Source organism: Myotis nattereri (genome assembly GCF_964212035.1).
Source record: "Myotis nattereri genome assembly, chromosome: X".
In the NCBI taxonomy this organism is placed as follows: domain Eukaryota; kingdom Metazoa; phylum Chordata; class Mammalia; order Chiroptera; family Vespertilionidae; genus Myotis; species Myotis nattereri.
Genome location: NC_138078.1, coordinates 38226238 through 38244267, shown reverse-complemented (window position 1 = coordinate 38244267; position 18030 = coordinate 38226238). Strand labels below are relative to the sequence as shown.

The 18030-nt window shown below is 43.7% G+C and overlaps 1 pseudogene across 1 annotated transcript in view; it reads right to left on the bottom strand.

The window, feature by feature from the left end:
• LOC308511659 (ADP-ribosylation factor-binding protein GGA3-like) overlaps positions 1-4791 on the bottom strand; it is a 44204-nt pseudogene extending 39413 nt beyond the window's left edge. The window contains exon 1 of the transcript in view: positions 4783-4791. The product of the transcript in view is annotated as an ADP-ribosylation factor-binding protein GGA3-like (transcript). The remainder of the gene's footprint in view (positions 1-4782) is intronic.
• Positions 4792-18030: the final 13239 nt, after the last annotated feature.

The following is an 18030-nucleotide window of genomic DNA, read 5'->3' as shown; positions in this document are numbered from 1 at the left end:
TTATGATGTTGGCTGTGGGTTTGTCATATATGGCTTTTATTATGTTGAGGTATGATCCCTAAATTCCTATCTTGCTGAGAGTTTTTATCAAGAAAGGGTGTTGGATTTTGTCAAATGCTTTTTCCGCATCAATTGATATGACTATGTGGTTTTTTTTCTCTCAATTTGTTTATGTGATGTATCACGTTTATTGATTTGCGGATATTGTACCATCCTTGCATCCCTGGGATAAATCCTACTTGGTCATGGTGTATGATCTTTTTGATGTACTGCTGGATCCGATTTGCTAGGATTTTGTTGAGGATTTTGGCATCTATGTTCATGAGGGATATTGGCCTATAATTCTCTTTCATTGTATTGTCTTTATCTGGTTTTGGGATTAGGGTGATGTAGGCTTCATAGAATGAGCTGGGAAGTGTTCCTTCCTCTTGGATCTTCTGACATAGTCTGAGGAGGATAGGTTTTAGGTCTTCCTTGAATGTTTGGTAAAACTCCCCTGTGAAGCCATCTGGCCCCGGGCTTTTGTTTGCTGGAAGCTTTTTGATTACTGCTTCGATTTCCTCCATAGTTATTGGCCTATTGAGATTTTTAGATTCTTCCTGGTTAAGTTTTGGAAGGTTGTATTTATCTAGGAATATGTCCATTTCCTCCAGGTTGTCTAGTGTGTTGGAGTAGAGTTGTTCATAGTATTTTCTAACAATCCTTTGTATTTCTATGGGGTCTGTTGTTATTTCTCCTCTTTCATTTCTGATTTTGTTTATTTGGGTCCTCTCTCTTTGTTTCTTGGTGAGCCTGGCTAGAGGTGTATCAATCTTGTTTATCCTTTCAAAGAACCAGCTCTTGGTTTTGTTGATCTTTTGTATTTTTTTTGGTCTCTATGCCGTTTTTCTCCGCTCTGATCTTTGTTATTTCCTTCCTTCTGCTTACAGTGGGCTTTTTTTGTTGCTCTCTTTCTAATTCTTTGAGTTGTAGAGTTAGGTCATTTATTCTCATTGTTTCTTGTTTCTTGCAGTAGGCTTGTAGAGCTATGAACTTCCCTCTCAAGACTGCTTTTGCTGTGTCCCATAGGTTTTGGATTGTTGTGTTTTCATTGTCATTTGTTGCCATGATGTTTTTTTATTTCTTCTTTGATCTCACTGGTGACCCAGTCGTTGTTTAATAGCATGCTATTTAGTCTCCATGTGTTTGATTTTTTTGGATTGTTTTTGTTGTAGTTGATTTCCAGTTTTATGCCTTTGTGGTCTGAGAAGATACTTGATATGATTTCAATATTTCTTGAATTTGAAGAGACTTTGTCTGTGACCCAATATATGGTCTATCTTTGAAGATGACAGATGTACACCTGAGGAGAATGTATATTCTGTGGCTTTGGGGTGAAATGTTCTGAAGATGTCAATTAATTCCATCTGATCTAGTGAGTCATTTAGGATTGATGTTTCTTTGCTGAGTTTCTGTTTAGAGGATTTGTCCAGTGGAGATAATGGGGTGTTAAGGTCCCCTACTATGATTGTATTGCTGTCAATCTCTCCCTTGATTTCCTCCAGAAGATTTCTTATGTATTTGGGTGCTCCTATATTGGGTGCATATATATTTACCAGAGTTATTTCTTCCTGTTGGACTGTTCCCTTTAGTATTATGAAGTGGCCTTCTTGATCTCTTTTTATGTCCTTCACTTTGAGATCTAATTTGTCAGACATAAGTATTGCTACCCCGGCTTTTTTTTTCACTTCTATTGGCCTGAAAAACCTTTTTCCATCCCTTCACCATCAATCTGTGTGTGTCTTTTTTTCTGAGGTAGGTTTCCTGTAGACAGCAGATATATGGGTCATGTTTTCTTATCTACTCATTTACCCTAGGCCTTTTGACTGGGGAATTTAATCCATTTACATTTAAAGTTATTATTGATAGAAACTTGTTAGTCGCCATTTTTGTTCTTTACCGCTGTGATCCTTCTTTGTTTCCTGTTTTTTCTATTTACAGCAGACCCTTTAGCATTTCTTGCATTGCTGGTTTGGTTGTAATAAACTCCCGTAGACCGTTTTTGTCTGTGAAGCTCGTGATTTGATCCTCAATTTTGATTGATAGCCTCGCTGGGTATAGTATTCTTGGATTCAGACCATTCCTTTGCATGACTTTGTATATTTCATTCCATTCCCCTCTTACCTGATGTGTTTCTGTTGAGAAATCGGTCGCTAGTCTGATGGGGGATCCTTTGTAGGTAACTTTCTGTCTCTCTCTGGCTGCTTTTAAGATTCTTGCTTTGTCGTTGGTGTTTGCCAATTTAATTATTATGTGCCTTGGTGTCGGTCTTTTCGGGTTCACTTTGTTTGGGACTCTGTGAGCTTCTTGGATTTGTGTGAGTTTTTTCCTCCCTATATCAGGGAAATTTTCTGTTACTATTTTTTCAAACAGGTTTTCTATTCCTTGCTCAGTTTTTTCTCCTTCTGGCACCCCTATTATTCGGATGTTGTTTCGTTTAGCATTGTCCCAGAGTTCTCTTAGGCTGTCCTCCTACTTTTTAATTTTTTTTTCTAGAAGCTGTTCTGTTTGGGTATTTTTTTCTACCTTGTCTTCTAGCTCACTGATGCGGTCCTCTGCTTCTTCTAGTCTACTGTAGATGCTTTCTATTGAGTTCTTTATGGCACTGATGTCGTTTTTCATTTCTTCTTGGTTTCTCTTCATTTCCTCTTGGTTCTTCTTCATTTCCTCTTGGTTCCTACACATATTGTTGAATTGGTCTTCCATTCTTTTCATCCACCTTATGGCCATTACTCTGAATTCTTTCTCTGACAGGTTGCTTGCCTCCATTTCCTCCATTTCGTTTACTTCCTTTTCTGATAATGCCTGTTTTTCTTTCATATTTGGGTTGGTTCTTTGTTTCACCATGATTTCTCTTCTCAAGGTGTTTGGTTATGTAGTTCTCTCTCTGCTGCGCTGATTCAAAGGCACAAAATACAACACAACAAGGCACAACATACAAGGCACTGAACTAAATGCATTCACAATATTAATAACCCCAAATAAAGGTGACCCCCCGAGCGAAGAGAATTAGGGGATAAAGAAGAAAAAAGAGAAAAAGATTAAAGAGAAAAATAAAAAACAAAAAGGAGTGCCGAAATGAGATTGGGAGAAGGGAGAGAAGAAAAAAACAAAAAGACAAAAAAAAAAACCCCAAACAAACAAAAAAAAAAGTAAGAGAATGAAATAGAGGTGGGGAAGAGGCTATTTGTATGGGGAGAGCGAGGGATTGGAAATTAGATATATAAGTAGGGTGAAATTTAGACAGTGGGTAGAAAGAAGGAATAGGTAAAATCCAAAGCAGGAATAGGGTAGGAGAAACAGGACAACAAAAGGGGAAAAGTGAGGAAGAGAGTTTTGGCTTAAGGGTAAATGTGAGATAGAGAGAAATGATGCTAAAGGAATGATGAAAATAGAGTGTAGAACACTAATCCCAAAATAAAATAAAGAAAAATTAAAAAAATAATAATAAAAAATAAAATGACACTTGAAAAAATGGTAAAAGGATAGCAATAATACTGGTTTAAAAAATGTAGTAATTAAAAAGGTAAAATCAAGTGATGAAAAAATAAAAAAAAATAAAATAGGTTCTTAATGAAATGGTGAAAAAAGAATTAAAAAAAATATATAAAAATATTCGGAAGTGAAGGTGCTTCAGATCTTCCACTCTTCTTTTTGGCACGCCTCAGTCCTGCCAGGCATTCAGGGGAGTGTTGAACTTCCCTGCGATACACTGTCCCTCGTGCAGTAAACCACAGACCTGATTTTAAGGCAGGTTGTATTTGTTTACCAGACTGCCTTTATTTGTGATCACAGAAGAGACAGTTTGTGGCTCTGCCTCTGGGTGGCAGTGTGTCTGGATTGACCTCCAAGGCTATAAGTCCTCTCCATCAGTAGGGTTTTTTTTTTTTTTTTTCCCCTCTATGGTATTTGGAACTGATTTGGGAAAGACCACTGCCCATGGCTGGTTCCTTGCCACTGCCCGCTGTTTCCCAGGCTCCCCAAAAAGAACTTTCCCCTACAGGCTCTGTGAATGACCCCAACTGGGGAATCCCATGCACTGGGTTTAATAATCAAATGCACGGATCTAAGGGGAACTGTAACAAGAGCCTGATAGTTGTGCAAATTCGCAAGCCTACACCTTCCAGGTCTGCGCACAGTCTCCGCGCGCATTCTCCGCGTGCCCACTCGCCCCTGGCACCAAGCAGCCAGCAGATTGGCAAAGTCCAAGGCTGCTCCCTTACATCCAGTCCAGCTATGGGCTCATTTTTCTCGTTCCCTTCTGCCAGCAGCCCTGTGGGGCCCCTTCCCCACTCGCGGGTCACGCTGGTCCCAACAGCTGCAGACTCTGTGGGGCACAGATTCCGCCCCGCGCGAGCGAGCTGGGTCCTCCCTCCAACCCGAACTGCAAACCGCACCTTTAGGGGATATCCAACCTTTCCGTGAGAAGAAGCAGTGCTCGTCTGAGGTCAGGCAGTCACGCTGCTTGAGATCCCTTGTTTCCAGGTTAGTAGCTGGTCTCTGGATGCCGGCAACAACCACCCAAGATGGCGCAGTCTCCGCTGCTTAGCTGGAGCACCAAGAGAGGCTTCAGCCGCAGTCTCCAACCGTCCTTTTTTTTTTTTCCTGGGCGTTCTCAGTCTTTCCTAGCTGCAGACAGTCTCTCAGCTGAAAATCTTCTGCCTATTCGGGCTGTATGTTACCCGTTTCAGCTGCTCACCCTTATCTGCTCCAGGACAAGGCACAGGACACGTCCGTTTATACCTCCGCCATTTTCGAGAATCTATTACATTGTATTTATATACAACACTTTAAAAATCTGTTCATCCATTAATGGACATTTAGGTTGCTTCCCTGTCTTGGCTATTGTGAATAATGCTACAATGAACATGGGCTTGCAGATAACTCTTAGAGTTTCTAATTTCAACTATTTTGGATATATATACATATATATATATATATATTCAGAAGTTTGATTGCTGGATCTTATGGTAGTTCTATTTTTAATTTTTCTGGGAACTTCCATATTGAGTTTTAATAACTCATGCCATCAGTAAACATTTTGAGCATTCAGTACAGACATGTGTAACTACACTTCTTGAAGATAGTTAATATTTGTTGTCTCCAATTCTTCACCTTCAATTTACTACTTAATCTACATATATTCAGATATTGGCTCATAAGGTTCTACTAGGCTTGTCATAAGAGGTAAAAAATCAGTCTTTGCTCACTTGTTGGCAATTTAATCCACTCTCCTGTGTCTGGTAATGGCCCTTTGCCAAGGCTGGACATGTTCCCAGGTTGCTGGCACCTGCAAGATACCCAAGCCTAGTGCTTTCAATCAATGGAGGCAGATAAGAAAAAATATACAGCCTTCTTCTCAGTAACATACTTTTAAAAAATACAATGAGGCTCACCACCACCCAGACTGGCCTCAAATGCAAATCTGGACCCTACAGCCATTCTGGACAAAGACCTGCTACCACAGCTGCAGTCCCATGGACACCAAGACTCCAAAAATCCCAGCCACAGATTCCTGTGAATCACAGAGCACATCCCCCTCCCCACCAGCTCACCGCAGTGGCATAGGGCCCACCAACCTGCGGCATGCTAGCGAGCCTCCCACTGACACAGGGCAACCATGCAACCCAGGCCCCCCAAGCAGGTTGAAGACTTTGATTCTCAGTGTGCACGTGTGCATGGAATGAGTCTCAGTGTGCATGCAAAGCCACAGTCAGTGAGCACCAGTGACTTTGATTCTCAGCATGCATACACGGGGACTCTGATTCTCATCATGCACATGCATGGAGATTCTGATTCATGGTGTACATGTGGCTGTACCAAGCTCCAGCAACTCTGATTCTTGGGTGTGCATACGGGGACCCTGATTCTAGGCATGTGCACAAGGCCTCACCAAGCACCAGTAACACTGATTCTCAGTGGGAGCCTGTGAGGCCACACTGAGCAACTGTGACTCTGATTCTTGGTGCAGGCTGCAGAGACTCTGATTCTCGGCACACGCACAGCTCCCACTGACCCACTGCAGCCACACATCTTGGTGCCTGAGCTCTTCAGTGATGCTTGGGTGGCGCAATGCTCCCACCACACATGGCTCAGGCCCCTGCAACTCAGCACTTGGACCTTCTAGTGATAGTTAGAATGGGGAGACAACGAAACAACCGCCAAGGAAGAGAAAGAGAAATCACCAAGAAAGGAACTAAATGAAACAGAAGCATGCAATATGTCAAAAAAGAATTCAGAGTAATGGTCATACAATTCATAAACCTGATGGATGAGAAAATCAAGAACCTATGCAACAATAAGGAAGAAATCAAGAGGATAGACCTACAATAAAAAATGTGATGGAAGGTTTCAACAGTAGATTAGGCGAAGTGAAGAACCAAATTAGTGAGTTAGAAGATAAGGTAGAGAAAAAAGCCCAATTGAATAGCAACTGGAGAAAAATAATTTAAAAACCAGGAAGAGAGCCTAAGGGAGCTTGGGACAACATGAAATGAAGTAACATACATATAATAGGGGTGCCAGAAGGACAAGAAGAGCAGCAAGAATTAGAGAACCTATTTGAAGAAATAATGACAGGAAACTTCCCTGATATGGGGAAGAAAAACGTCACACCAATACAGAGAGTCCCAAACAAGATGAACCCCAAAAGACCCACACCAAGACACTTCATAATTACAATGGCAAATGTTAATGACAGAGTGAATCTTAAAGGCTGCAAGAGAGAGACAGAGAGTTACCTAAAAAGGATTCCCTCATCAGATTATCAAATGATTTCTCAACAGAAACACATCAGGCCAGAAGGGAATGGAATGAAGTATACAAAGTGATGAAAGCAAAGGACTGAATCCAAGAATACTCTAGCCATCAAGGCTAGCAATCAAAATGGAAGGGAAAATCAGGAGCTTCAAATACAAAAAAGGCTAAGGACATTTATCATTACCAAGCCAGCAATGCAAGAAATGCTAAGGGGAATGTTGTGAAAACAAGTAGAAAGAGAAGAAGGAACACAAGCATAAAAAATATAAATGGCTATAAACAACCACCTATCTATAATAATAAAAGCGTAATATGCTAATTAGACAGGGCGTGATTACAGATGGGGTTCCAGACATCCTTCTGGACGATGAAGAGGTTGGAGAGAAGCCCAGGTCCCGGGTGCCTGCCAGTGGCCAGAGGGAACCTGGGTCCCGGGTGCCAGAAGAAAGCCAGTGCCAGCAGCCAGGGGAAGGAAGGCCTACTCTTGCACGAATTTTGTGCATCAGGCCTCTAGTCAATAATAACATTAAACATAAATGGATTAAATACTCCAATCAAAAAACATTGAGTGATTGAATGAATAAGAAAACATGACTCATATATATGTTGTTTATGAGACCCACCTCAGAACAAGGGACATCCATGGACTGAAAGTGAAGGGATAGAAAAATATCATTTAGGCAAATGGAAATGAAAAAAAAAAGCTGGAGAGGAGGACAAAATGGTGGTGGAATAGATGGTGGTGTCCCGAGCCTTGTCCCAGAGCAGATAGAATGAGCACCTGAAAAAAGTAACATCCACCCCGAATTGGCAAAGGAGACTCAGCTGGTGAGACAATTTTCAGCTGGGAAGGACAGAAGACCCCTGGACAAAGGTAAAATCAAGGATCTGGGCAGGAGAGATCTGCCAGACCTCTGAGCCCAGCGGGTTAGAGGGAAACCGCACAGCGCCAAAGCACAACCCTTGCGACAGGCACAGCTTCTGACTGTGGAAAGGAGGGCCACAAGACTGCTGGTGGCAGCAGGTTCTAGATCTGGGTCCACAGTCATGAAAGACTAAGACCAGAGGGGGCAGCTTGAAGGGCTGACCAGACAGCACAGTACTGGAAGGAGAGGAGCTTCCAGAGGCACAGTCTTTCCCCTGTCTTTGGCCTGTGCTTTTCTTCACTGAACCTAGTACATAGGACCTTTTGGATACAGACACTTACCTGTGGCTGAGTTGCAGGAGAAGGTGAGGACTTGTGAAGTCTGGGGAGAGGCTGGGGAGAGGAGAGGGTCCAGGAAAAGTAGCAGTGAGTCTGGTGCTGAATCATACCTGAGTCTGGGACCTGGGCAGCCATTTTCTCCTGAAGATATAGCCCCTCCCTCCAGTCTCCAGGCAACCAATACAGCCACACCCAGAATATTCCCTGAATGGTACAAAGGATTAAAAAAAAATCTGAATAGTCTCTGAGAGTCCACAGGGACTGGCTTAAATTGAGGCCTTCAGTCCCAGCAACAGGAAAATGAGAAACTGCAGACAGTACAGAAGACTAGGATCTTAAGCCAGCAAAGGAAAGACACTTCACTTTTTCATTTTTATTTATTTTTTATTTTATTATTATTTTGTTATCTCTTCTTTTGTTTTTTTCTTTATTTACCTCTTGTTTATTGCTTTATTTTCTATTTCTTTTTGCATTATTTCATTTTATTTGCTATTTTTTCCTTTTTATACCATTTTAAAATCAATTTTTTTTGTAAATTTATTATTATTATTATTTTCTTCTCATTCTTTTTTTCCCCAAATATATTTTATTGATTTTTCACAGAGAGGAAGGAAGAGGGATAGAGAGTTATAAATATCGATGAGAGAGAAACATTGATCAGCTTCCTCCTGCACATCTCCCACTGGGGATGTGCCCACAACCAAGGTACATGCTCTCGACCTGAATTGAACCTGGGACCCCTCAGTCCGCAGGCCAACGCTCCATCCACTGAGCCAAACTGGTTAGGGCCTTCTCGTTCTTTTTTTTTCCTATTCACACATCCCCTTTCTACTTCCTCCATACTCAACTGAGATCCTCCCCATATTCATCCAATTCTTAACTTTATTTTCTGTATATAAGCTCAGCCTCTACAGATTCTGCCCCCACCCTCTTTGCTGGGTGTTTGATATTTGCATTTTTTTGGTTTATCTGTTTGTTCTGTGGTGTTTTCTCCATACACACACACACACACACACACACACACACACACACACACATACTAGTGGCCCAGTGCATCAAATTCATGCACATTAAAAGGGAATTAATTAGAGGAAATATTTTAATATTGCTACTTGCCTTTTCTCTATAATAGAAGTGTCAGAGATGAAAGAAAATTAGTAAAATGTATATTAAAATCTTCCTCCTGTCAGAGTCTGGGGTGCAACATGGAACCCAGAGTCAAATCCCCACCCACCCACATGCGCCTCAAAATTGCAAGAGACCCAGACCTGGCCAGCACCTCCCATTGGGCTAGATCCAGACCCTGCCAGTCTCACCCTTGTCAAACCCCACTGGGTCGGGGTGCAGTCTCAGGGCCCCTGGTTCAGTGGCCGGGTGGAAATCAAAGTCTGAGGTCCCCCAGCCTGGGCTGGGGTGGGGGGCATGCCTTGAGATCCCCTGTCAAGCACTCCTGGATGTGGGGTCACAACCTGAGATTCACCCATCAAGCCCCACTGGGTGGGGTTGTGCCTTGAGGTCCTGTGTCAAGCCCCACTGGGTGTGGGCGATGGCCTGAGGTCCCCCATCAAGCCCTGCCATGTGTGGGGTATGGCCTGAGGTTCCCCCAGCCTGGCGCTGGGGTGGGCGGAGTATCCTGAATTCTCACAGTCCAACACTGGGGTGGGTTTGCACCTTGAGGTCCCCTGTCAAACCTCAGGTCCCCCAGCCTGGCACCTGGGTGTGGGCATGGCCTAAGGTCCCCTGTCAAGCTCCACTGGGCAGGGGACATAGGCTGAGGTCCTCTGGTCTGGTGCTGGGGCCAGGGACGTGGCCAGAGGTCCCAGCCAGGTGTCAGGCCTGGCACTGGGGTGGGGAGCATGGCCTGAGGTCCCCCTGGACTGGTGTCAGGGCAGGGAGCATGGCCTGAGGTCCCCTGTGAAGCCCTGCTGGGTGGGGCGCATAGTCTGAGGTCCCCTGTCAAGCCCTGCTGGGTGGTAGACATGGCCTGTGGTCCCCAGGCCTGGCAATGGAGCAGGGGGTGTGGACTGAGGTCCCCCACCCTGGCACCGGGGCAAGGGGCATGGCCTGAGGTCTCCCATCAAGCCCTGCTGGGTGGGGGGGAACAGCCTGAGGTCCCCCAGCTTGGCGCCAGGGCCGGGGGCATGAACTGAGGTCCCCTGTCAAGCCTCACAGGGGAGGAGGTGGAATGTAGCCTCAGGTCCCTCCTGATTTCCCATTAAGGCTCATTATGGGAACTCGGCCTCCACTGTGGGCGCTGTCTTTGTGGAGGAGTGATGGTCAATTTGCATATTCCCTCTTTATTATATCGGATATATATAATTTTCTCCTTTTTATTCCTTTTTCTTTTCTCATCTTTTTTTCTATCTTCAATAACATTTGTGCTCTCTTTTCTCTCTCCTAATTCTCTTTTTTTCTGGTGGCCACTTTTATTGGGGTTATTGCTGTAGTGAATACATTCGTGTTTGGTTCCCTTTGTGTTGAGTCTTGTCGAGGTGAATTTTATCCTGTCCAGGAAATGTGCTAGAAAGTGAGCCCCATAACCAGACACCTGGAGAGGAAATTCCATCTATGAATGGGTCAATAAGACCCCAGACCCAACTACAGAGGCAGGAAGAAGGTGGCAGTGAGGGAGAGAGCATGAGTGAATGAGGGAGCAAAAGCCAAGTGTGTGGTCATGTGGGGTGTGTGTGTGTGTATGTGAGTGAGGCACAGTTAGATCCCACAGGACTTTCTGGGGAGGATAACCAGGCTCGCCGAACTAGGCAGCCTCTGCTACCATTGCAAACAGTACCAGGAGGCTGGCTCTTTTTCAGAGTCCTCGCTTTTTTGAAGGGGAGAGCTGCTGTAAGTGGAAGCCCAGCCTCACCTCCACCCAGGGTGCCCTCAGATAACACCTAGGACTCTACAGCCACCCCTGCCAAGGACCTGCTACATTGACTATTGTCCAATGGTCACCGAGCCTCCAGCCACCCCGGGCACAGGCTTCTGTGAGTTCCAAAGCAAGCTCCCCTATGACTGGACCAATGCTTTAGCACAGGACACGGCAACCACATGAGCAGCAGACACGTGAACAGCCCCCTCCTGTCCAAGGAGCAGATGCATCGTGAGCAGCCCGCACCAGCCCGAAGAGCAGCAGCCTCTAGAAGCCTGCTCCTGTCCAAGGAGCAGCAGTTGTGTGAGCAGCCTGCTCCTCTGTCTGAGGAACAGCAGTCTCACGAGCATTCTGCCCCATTCAAGGAGCAGCAACCTCATCAGCATTCTGCCCCATCCGAAGAGCAGCAGCTGTATGCATCCAGCCTTGATCCAAGGAGCAGGAGGCACATGAGCAGTCATCACCCATTCAAGGAGCAGCAGCCATGAGAGCAGACTGCCCCCGTTTGAGGAGCAGCATCCACATACAGCCCACTCCCATCCAAGGAGCAGCAGACTTGTGATCAGCCCATTCCTGTCTGAGGAGCAGCAGCTGTGTGAGGAGTCTCTCCCCACCAGCCAGAGGAGACAGCACTGCTACAAACAGCACCCACCAGAGGAGCCCTGCCAACTAAGGAGCAGCTGCTGCCATGACCGCCTGAGGAGCAATTGCAGCCCGAGGAGCCACTGCCACCCAAGGAGCAGCTCCTGCATGACTCCACATCTAGATCCATAGGTGAGAACAACATGGGTAGACAAAGAAACCTGCAAAGGAATGAAAATGAATAGCCAGAAAGCTGTCTAAGCAACACAAAGGCATGCAATATGTCAGGAAAAGAATTCAAAATAAGGGTCATATAGTTCATAAATCAGGTGGAGGAAAAAATCGACTTATGTAAAAATAAAGAAGAAATGAAGAGTGATATAGCTGAAATAAAAAACATCATGGAAAGTTTCAACAGTAGACTAGGAGAAGCAGAGGACCGAGTTAGCGAATTAGAAGACAGGGAAGCAAAACACACCCAAACTGAACTGCAATTGGAGAAAAAATTAAAAGATAGGAAGAGAGCCTACTGGAGCTTTGTGACAATATGAAATGAAGCAACATACGAATAATAGGGGTGCCAGAACAACAGGAACATGAGCAAGGGTTAGAAAACCTATTTGAAGAAATAATGTCAGAAAACTTCCCCGATGTGGGGAAGAAAAAAGTCACACAAGCAGAATCCCAAACAAGATGAAACTGAAAAGACTCACACTGAGAAACATCATAATTACAATGACTTAAGCACAAGACAGGAAACCATAAAAATACTAGAAGAATCCAAAGGCAGCAAAATCTCAGACATAGGCCACAGCAATTTCCTCACTGATGCCACTGCTAGGGCAATGGAAACTAAAGAAAAAATAAATGGGACTACATCAAAATAAAAAGCTTTTGCACAACAGAAACCATCAACAAAACAACAAGAAAGCCCACTACATGGGAGAACATATTTGCCAATGTTATCACCGATAAGGATTTAATCTCCAACATTTACAGGGAACTCATACACCTTAACAAACGGAAGATAAACTTCCCAATCATAAAATGGGAAACGTATCTAAATAGATACTTTTTGAAAGAGGACATAAGAAGGCCAAGAGACATGAAAACATGCTCAAAGTCATTAATCATCTGAGAGATGCAAATCAAAATGACAATGCGGTACCAACTCACACCTGACAGAATGGATATCATCAGCATATCAACAAACAAGTTCTGGTAAAGATGTAGAGAAAAAGGAACCCTCGTGCACTGCTGGTGGGAATGCAGACTGGTGCAGTCACTGTGGAGAACAGTATGAAGTTTCCTCAAAAAACTAAAAATGGAGAAACCAAGATGGCGGCATAGGTAAACACTTGAAATTGCTCCCTCGCACAACCACTTCAAAAATACAACTAAAAGACAAAACGGACATCATCCAGAACCACAGAAAGGCTGGCTGAGTGGACATTCTACTACTAGAAGGAAAGAGAAAAGCACACTGAGACTCAGAGGAGGTGCGGAAGTAAAGTGTAGAGGTATGGAGGTGCATGCAGAAAGAGCTGGCAACTGAGGACACAGTTGTCTTTTTCAATTGGGAGGGTGACACAAGCTCCAGACTGTTCTGAACTAAAGTTCTGGATGAGTCTCTGGGGACCCAGACTCATATGGGGAGAAAATGGACTGTCTGGCATCCGGTGGAAATCGAGGGTGGCTTTCTTTCAAAGGTGCTTGCAGTGATTACCATGGGACAGTGAGACCAGGGGCCTCTTAGGGCAGGGCTGAGGATCAGCCACAGCTGTTTGCTCCACCCTATTGATTCCCCGAGACCCCGCCCCACCCAAGCTGTGTGCAGAGGCTTTTGCATATGAATGGCCTGGCCCTTTGCAATCTAAAATTACCTAACAAGCTGCAGCTGAATCAGAGAGACCCAGAACTTCCAAAGGAGGGTCCAAGGCCCCACAGCAGCTTGCATTGCTTCACAGCTGGGCTTCATCTGGGCACCTCCAAACCCCAAACAAAGAAGAGGGATTTCTCCATAGCTCCTGCTGGGTAGCCTCAGGCAGAGGCTAAATTAGCACCTCCTTAGAGACACAAGAGCCAGTGTACCCAGTGGTCAGAGTGGGACCATCCAGATTACAACTCCTCAGATCATAAGGGACACACTCAGGGGGCAGACTCAGTGAGCACCAAAGCCCCACTGAAGCAAGTCTTGCCCCTAAAGGTGTCTCCAGCACAGAAGTTCTCCCACTGTAGTCACAACTGATTCTCACAGCCAATTGGCCTGGAGGTCAATTCCTCCCAGTGATACCTACAACAATCAAGGCTTAACTATAACAAGACTGTACACAAAGCCCACAAAGGGGTGCACCAAGAGCATTGGTTCTCAACCTGTGGGTCGTGACCCCTTTGGTGGTCGAATGACCCTTTCACAGGGGTCACCTAAGACCATCCTGCATATCAGATATTTAGATTATGATTCATAACAGTAGCAACATTACAGGTATTAAGTAGCAATGAAAATAATTTTATGGTTGGGTCACAACATGAGGAACTGTATTTAAAGGGCCAGAATATTGAGAACCACTGAAGGGTGTCCACCTCGGGTAATTGGGGATGCTGAGCCACTGGGCCCTATAGGACACCTAGCACAGAAAGCCACTCTATCAACACAGGGAAGCAGCCAAAATGCAGAGACAAAGAAACAGGTCACAAATGACAAAAATGGAAGAAACAAATTACTGGATATAGAGTTCAAAGCCACAATTATAAGGTTTTTCAAGAATTTTCTAGAAACCTCAGATAAATTTAGTGAGACCCTCGATAAATCTAGTGAGACCCTTGTGGATATGAAAAAGGACCAACTAGAAATTAAGCATACACTGACTGAAATAAAGAATATTATACAGAGTTCCAACAGCAGACTAGAGGATCCCAAGAATCAAGTCAAAGATTTGAAATATGAAGAAGCAAAAAACACCCAACCAGAAAAGCAAAAAAAAAATAAAAATAAAAAAGAATCTAAAAATATGAAGATAGTGTAAGGAGCCTCTGGGACAACTTCAAGTGTACCAACATCTGAATTATGGGGGTGCCAGAAGAAGAGAGAGAGCAAGATATTGAAAACCTATTTGAAGAAATAATGACAGAAAACTTCCCCTACCTGGTGAAAGAAATAGACTTACAAGTCCAGGAAGCGCAGAGAACCCCAAACAAAAGGAATCCAAAGAGAGCCACACCAAGACACATCATAATTAAAATGCCAAGTGCAAAAGACAAAGAGAGAATCTTAAAAGCAGCAAGAGTAAGACAGTCAGTTACCTACAAGGGAATACCCATACGACTGTCAGCTGATTTCTCAACAGAAACTTTGCAGGCCAGAAGGGAGTGGCAAGAAATATTCAAAGTGATGAATGCCAAGAACCTACAACCAAGATTACTTTATCCAGCAAAGCTATCATTCAGAATTGAAGGTCAGCTAAAGAGTTTCACAAATAAGAAAAAGCTAAAGGAGTTCATCACCACCAAACCAGTATTATATGAAATGCTGAAAGGTATCCTTTAAGAAGAGGAAGAAGAAGAAAAAGGTAAAGATACAAATTATGATCAACAAATACACATCTATCAACAAGTGAATCTAAAAATCAAGTGAATAAATAATCTGATGAACAGAATAAACTGGTGAATATAATAGAATCAGGGGCATAGAAAGGGAGTGGACTGAAAATTTTTGGGGGGAAAGGGGGTGCAGGAAGAGACTAGACAAAAATCATACACCCATGGATGAGGACAGTTCGGGGGGTAAAGGCAGAGGGTGGAATCGGATACGGGTGGAGGGTAGCTATGGGGGAAAAAAGAGGAACAAATGTAATAATCTGAACAATAATGATTTAATAAAAAATAAGTAAATAAAAAAATAAAAAAACAACAACAATAAGAAACTAAAAATGGAACTCCTATTTGACCCAGTATTTCCACTTCTAGATATATATTCATAGAAACCAGAACCACCAATCAGATAGGATATATGCACCCCTATGTTCATAGCGGCACAATTTACCATAGCTAAGATTTGGAAACAGCCTAAGTGCCCACCAGGAGATGAGTAGATTTAAAAACGGTGGTACATCTACAGAACGAAATACTATGCTGTGGTAAAAAAGAAGGAATTCTTACCGTTTGCGACAGCATGAATGGATCTGGTGAGCATTATGCTAAGTGAAATAAGCCAGTCAGAGAAAAATAAATATCACATGATCTCACTCATTTATGGAATATAATGAATAACATAAACTGATGAACAAAAACAGATCCATATGCCTGCCTGTGGAGACCCCCAGTCCCCTCAGCCCCCTAGCCGCCCAGGCCGCCCACGGCTCAGGTAACCAGGGCTAACTGAGGCTTGTGCTGCTGGCAGTGGCAGCAGCAGAGGTGTGATGGGGCATTGCCTTCTCCTGATCACCGGGTTGCCTCCTGCACCTGAAGGTTCCTGGACTGTGAGAGGGGGCAGGCTGGGCTGAGGGATCCCCCCTCCAATGCAGGAATTTTCATGCACTGGGCCTCTAGTCCTATCTAATAAAGAGGGAGTATGTTAAATGACCCTCATGTTGTCGCAAAGATGGTGGCACCTACAGCCAATGAGGAGGGCATATGCTAATTGACTGCCCCACCCTCAAAGATGGTGGTGTCCACAGCCACAAGATGGTGGCACCCGATCCCCTTGGCCCCACCAACGTGTCAGGCACACAGCAAGGCTGTGCCCACCCTCAGGCCCGGCCTTGCCGCGCAAATGCCTCCAGAGTACCCCAATCCCCTCACCCCTCCCAGCTGCCCAGGCCCGGCCTGAGGCACAGGCAAGCCTTGGATGGCAGCTGCCCAGCCACACAGGGCCACCCGAGGCTCAGGTAACCAGGGCAAGCCGAGGCTTGTGCTGCTAGCAGTGGCAGCAACAGAGGTGTGATGAGGCTTCACCTTCCCCTGGTCACTGGGTCGCCTTCTGCTCCTGAGGGCTCCTGGACTGTGAGAGGAGGCAGGCCAGGCTGAGGGATGCCCCCTCCAGTGCATGAATTTTCATGCACCAGGCCTCTAGTTATAAATAATGATGAAATAAACACAGAAATGCAAATATCAATTTGAGATACTGATTTCAACTCATTTAGATATATACCCATAAGTAGTTTATTTTCATTATTTTGAAGAACCTCCATACATTTCTTAATAGTAGTTGCACCACTTTATATTCCCAAGGACAATGTACAATGATTCTAATTTTTCAACATACTCTTCAATATATATTTTTAATATTTTTATTGATTTCAGATATGAAGGGAGAGGGAGAGAGAGAGATCGAAACATCAATGATGAGAGAGAATCATTGATTGGCTTCCTCCCGCATGCCCCCTACTGGGGATTGAGCCCACAATCCGGCGATGTGCCCTTGACTGGAATCAAACCTGGGACCTTTCAGTCTGCAGGCCAATGCTCTATCCACTGAGCCAAACTGGCTAGGGCGGCCAATATTTTGTTTGTTAATAATTGCTATGTTAACAGGTGTGAGGTGGTATCTCACTGTGCTGACTTTAATTTTCTCAGATAATTAGTGATGTTGAGCACCTTTTCTTGAGATTATTGGCCATTTATCTTCTTTGGATGAACGTATATTCCAATTTTTTGCCCATATTTAAATTGAGCTATTTGTTTTACCCTATTGAGTTGTAAGAGTTCATGATATATTCTGGATATTAGTCTCATACCAGATATATAATTGCCAAATATTTTCTGCCATTCTATAGATTGTCTTTTCACTTTCTTAATGGTGTTTTTAGTCCACGAAGTTTTAATTTTGGTCACATGTAACTTTTCAATCATGTTTTATAGTTTGTGGATTTTATTTTTTTTCTTAAAAACAATCATTGCCTAACCCCAAATCTTACAGATCTATGCTTATTTTTTTCTAAGAGTTTTATAATTTTAGCTCTTAATTTTAGGTAGACTGTCTATTTTTAATTAATTTTGTATTGTGTATGATGTGAAATAAAGGTTCAAAATATTTCTTTTGGTTGTTTATATCCAGTTGGCCCAGTACGATTTGTGAAAAGACTATTGTTCCCCATTTAATTGTTTTGGTGTCCTTGTCAATTATCAATTGATGTAAAAGTGTGGGTTTGTTTGTGAACTCTCACTTGTATTCCATTCATCTGTATATCTGTCTATCCTTATGCCAGTAACACACAATATTAATTACTGTAGCTTTGTAGTAAGTTTTGATATTGGTTAAAAGTTAGTCTACTAATTTTTCTTTTTTTAAAAGATTATTTTAATTATTCTGGGTTTCTTTCCATTCCATATTTCTAGGACTGTAAGGCAATACAATCCTTAAAGGCAATTTGTTAACTTCCCACCACAGGAGAACAAAAGACCAGGAAAAACTTGCTGAACACCAGGAGTCAGACCACATAATGAATTGAAACTGCCCTAAAGACACCTGATCACACACGTGCATTCCATCTGCATTCCTAGCCCACCTACTCAGCCCCAGACCTACCGACAACAGGAGTTTCCCACTAGTGCAGTGGTTCTCAACCTTGGCTGC